Genomic DNA, 4,652 nt, shown 5'->3' with positions numbered 1-4,652 from the left:
GGGGGTGATGTAATCTCAATATTTATATCCCAAAACATGCTCCACGTGTTTCTCTATGCCTGCGTACGCGTACTTTCTAGGGCTGGAAAAAAATCCCAAAAATCCCAAACCAAACTCAAAAAATTCCGATTCCAAACCAAAATTTCCGAAATTTTTGGTATGTTATCCCGAACCAAACCGACATTTTTGGTACGGGATTTGGTTTTGCATCTTATTTTTTCAGTATTCCCATACCAAACCGAAAATAAATATTATATATATATATATATATATTTTAATTATAAGAGAATTATTCAAACCGTTGATTGCTTTGGATTTAATCTATGCCGTTCATTTGTTTTTAGGTTAGAATCCCATTTCACTTCCGTTCCATTGATTCCATTGAAGTCTAATCGAACTTGAAGGAAGCGCAGCCCTTGAGCCTCCCTCATTGAGCCCTCATCTCATCTCTCTATGCCGAATTCCGGCCAACCACCAGCCTACCACCACACCTGACTCTCCAGCCTTCCTTCACCACACAGCCACCACTACGCCACTGCTCTCTTTCGCAATCTCTCTCTCTGGGGTAATTAATTTAATTTAGTGTTTTGAAATCTAATTTCTGTCCTCCTTTTGAAATTTAATTTACGGTTTGGAATTAATTTTGTTTGCAGAGTTCACTTCTTCCTCGGCCTTTCCTTCCACAACCCACCTCAGGCATCCTCATCCTTCTTCTCCTTCTTCTTCTTCCTCCACCTCAGGTAAAAAAGTTCGTAACTTTCGTGTTTCTTACTCGTAAATTTATATGTTTGCTTTCTGGGAATTTAATGGGAAATTGGGTATGCTTACATTGCTTAGAGTTCTTGGAATTCAGAAATTGGGACATAATTATGAGTTGTGAGTTATTGGTTCTTGTATTAAAGACCGAAATGGCAATTGGTTATGTTGAGATTGTGTGTTTTGCATATTTGGTTGTTTCGTTTGATTTTATTCTTTAACATCTGGTAGTTTATAGAAATTGTTCAATAAATGGTACTTTATTAATTATTGACATCTGAACTGAAGTTATGCTTCAACAACAATTATAGAGAATAGGAGTGTTTCAAGGTTGTTTCCATTGAGGAGCTGGGTTGTTTATAAAATTGAATTTGATTTTAGTCTTCTTTGTGGGCATCTATCTACCGCATCAAGATTCAAGTCGAGATAGTTATCTTTTTCTGTTATTTGTTATGTTTAAAGAGCAAGTGTTCTGTAATATGCAGGCTTCTTTGTAGTCTTATTTTTTCATTAGTTTAAGGCTGATACTTTAAATTTAGTATTTTCAGTTGTGGACTCCACTTTTCTTATACCATAGGTATTTTAATAAGTTTCTGTTTTCTATACACACACATATAAGAAACAAAGTATATCCAGTTGGTTCTTGAGACTTTCATCCTACTCAGCGCCACATGGAAATTTCTTGCAGGAAAGATTGTCAAGGACTCAAAATGTTTTCAGGATGAGAAGTACATTAGGCCTGAAGGCTATACTGCCTTGAGGAAGTTTACTTCAATTGCATGCATTTGTAGTAGAAATTGAATAGGCAAATCACAGATGCTATTAGTAGAAATTACATAGGCAAATCACAGATGCTATTGTGCACAGATTCAGATTGGCAGATTGGTTGTATACTTGTATGTCAAATTTTAGTCAGATTGGCAGCCTGCCCAAAAGCCCAAATTTTCAATATAAAAGGTTGAACTTTAGCCCAAAAACATAATATGTCAAATTTAGTCCAAAAGCCAAAACCATTTCAGGATTCCTGATTTGTCCCGAAATCTCGAAACTATTTCGGGATTTCCGAAAAATTGGTTTGGGATCGGTATTGAAATTGGGATTCCCGAAAATTTCGGTTTGGGAATCAGGACAAGAGTTTTGGTTCAGTATCCCATACCGAACCACCCCTAGTACTTTCCACGTTAACAGAACCCTAGTCAAACTTAAAGTCAAAGAAAGGCCCAAAAACCTTTCGGTGTCACAAATATAATTTGATAATGAGAAAGGATTCTCTCATCTTCTTCTCTCATCCCCTTTCATCTCTCACACTTTACTTTTTGTCTAATTATCTTTATAAAAAATCAACATAAAATGTTGCACGACTTAACCGTAACCATTCAAGTCAAAGGCAAGGGAAGGGGAGAGAGGTTAGGAGGAGAGAGAATCCACCTCTTCTCTCTCCTCCTTTGATAATGACCTATGAAAATCGAAAATGAAACTGCTTACTTACAAGCGAGAATATTATTATTGTTGCAATCCTATTATATTAGGAATGTGATCGTGTAAATCCTATCATATCTAGGATATCCTTATGAGATTATACAATATCTCTTAGACTATATATTATCCTATTAGAGTTGTAATCTTAATGGGATAAGGAATTTACCTTACCTACTACTATAAATAAAGGCACAATGGGGTGATATAACACACATCTCACAATTACACATCTCTTTGCTTCTCTTTCTTGTGCTGCACCCCCTCTCTCTATTGCCTCCATAATTGTTCAATAAATTATGCCTTCAACACGTTATCAGTTCGCTCTCAACACTACGCTAAAGAGAGTTTATTCTTTAATCAGGGGAGTATTATGTTTTAATCATTCTTTTTATGATTAATTGATTATTTTATTGAATTGATCTACATGCTATTGATTCAATTTATTTTTTTTTGTGATGAACGTGATACAACGCATTAGAGATGTAATTCCAGCTTTTCGAGAAGGATCTTCTACAAATTCAAAGGCTTTTGTCATTTTATGCGAATCAAATACACTTAAAATAAAGGAAGATATTTGAAACGATCATGAACATTCCCCATGATGCATGAACCCCCTACATTTATATTTACCTTCTGACATATATATTGTATATGTTTCATACATTTGTCAATATATATGTTTCATGCATTATGCAAATTTTGCTATGTGAAATTTGTGAGTCAAAGCATCGCAACAAATTCGAAGCAATTTAGGGTTTTTCATACCTTAGAAAAGTTGAAAAAAAAAATTCTGGGATTTTTTGCGGCCTAAGCTGCAATTCCCGCCGCGCCGCCGTTGGCATCATCACCGCCGAGCACCGTCACTGGCCTATAGCCCAACCGCGTCGAGCACGTCACAAGGACAACATCGTTTGACATCTGGACCACACGACATCAATCATTTGGGCTTTGTTGTGCACGCATGACACATCAGGCCCTCGGCCCAGTAAGGTTCCCACGGGCCTGCAGCCCTAGCCCAACCCAAGAAGGCTTGCAACTCTTCTTGGACATGTCTCCCGTGTCCTTAGCCCAAAACCAGCAGCCCCATGTTGCTGGGTTTTGTCCAATGCCCTAGGCCCTCCTGCAGTAAGTCCTCGTTGCTTACTGGGCTTCGCCCACCACTCGGCCCAATTTCCAACAGCTCTCTATATTGTTGGGCTTACCTTAACTCGACCCAAACCCGAAAGCCAACTTCGGCTAGGCTTCTAACGCACCAACTCGTAAGCCAGCCTTTGGCTGGGCTTGCCCTTGCGTCTTGTTTAGGCCCTAAACCAGCAGCCTTTTCTCTAAGCTATCCCCAAAACCGACCCAATAGCCTGCAGCCAGAATTGGGATGCTCCCACTGCCTTCCCCGAGGCCTAACAGTCTGCAGCTTTGCTGCAGGGATTGCTCCCGCACCGCAGGCAGCCACTTTTAGCTGGGCCGCAATATTTTTTTGACCCAATACCAATTTTTTACATTCCCGCTTTATAAATCATACCCAACTATTTTATTTGGGTAGTTTGGTTTATACTAATTTTTTTTAATTTAATTATCAATTGGCCTATCACCAACTGAAGCTAATATGATCCATTTGTCATTATTTGGCTTCCACGATCAACTTCGTTTGGTCCCAATCTGTTGAATTAATTAAAAGTGATTAGCAGTTCATTAATCTGAGAATTAATCCAAAATTATTGACTTCAAGATAACTTTTGAACATTAGCGATTCAATAATTTATTTTTCTACTTTTAACCGTTGACATCCTTTCGTAGTCCCAAAGCTCTCATACTTGAGTTACCGAAGCAACTCAAATCCACTACACTTAAATCAGCATATTGTATTATATGTTCTTGCAAGAACCACTCTTTTATGAACTAAACGCTCATAAACTAAATTGAACCTATAGTTTCGAATTCAGTGCATTTGAAACCCGAAGTTTTGATTAAAAAACACCCATGAAAACCCAACGTTTTTCATGCAAACCATGTCTTCGGACCCGAATGTTCTAACTTTGATGCTTACGGATGTTTTATTTCCCATAGCACTATTCACAATCTTGTTCCCTTCATTCAGTGGATTGTCGAACCGTCACCAGTTTAATTTCCCTGATTTGGACGTTTCTAACCGAAACCACTTTATGTGGATACTGGACGTGAATCTCCAATTAGCTATCAAGAAGCTAAGAAACAATTGAAGCCAACAATGGCATGGAAGAGCTGAATAAGCCTCTGCCATGATCTTTATTCGAAGACTTATGCTCGAAGCATTTGTTTGGACCCAAATTTTAATTTTTAGGGTCAACAACATTACAAACGAAAATACCTCCTGAACTAGGATTCCATGGCTCTTTGGCTTGCTTCTACGAACCGTTTAATCATGAAAGATATTGTCTGAA

General features: G+C 38.0%; 1 long non-coding RNA gene across 1 annotated transcript; it reads left to right on the top strand.

Moving 5' to 3' along the window:
* Positions 1 to 376: 376 nt before the first annotated feature.
* LOC137732990 (uncharacterized) lies at positions 377 to 1,572 on the top strand. The gene is made up of 3 exons (XR_011068360.1): positions 377 to 565; positions 654 to 740; positions 1,445 to 1,572. It is a non-coding gene; the product is annotated as an uncharacterized lncRNA (long non-coding RNA).
* The last annotated feature ends 3,080 nt before the right edge of the window (positions 1,573 to 4,652 follow it).

This window comes from Pyrus communis, chromosome 4 (genome assembly GCF_963583255.1).
Source record: "Pyrus communis chromosome 4, drPyrComm1.1, whole genome shotgun sequence".
Classification (NCBI taxonomy): Eukaryota; Viridiplantae; Streptophyta; class Magnoliopsida; order Rosales; family Rosaceae; genus Pyrus; species Pyrus communis.
Note: the sequence above shows the minus strand (reverse complement) of the source record. Positions and strands in the feature narration are given on the sequence as shown.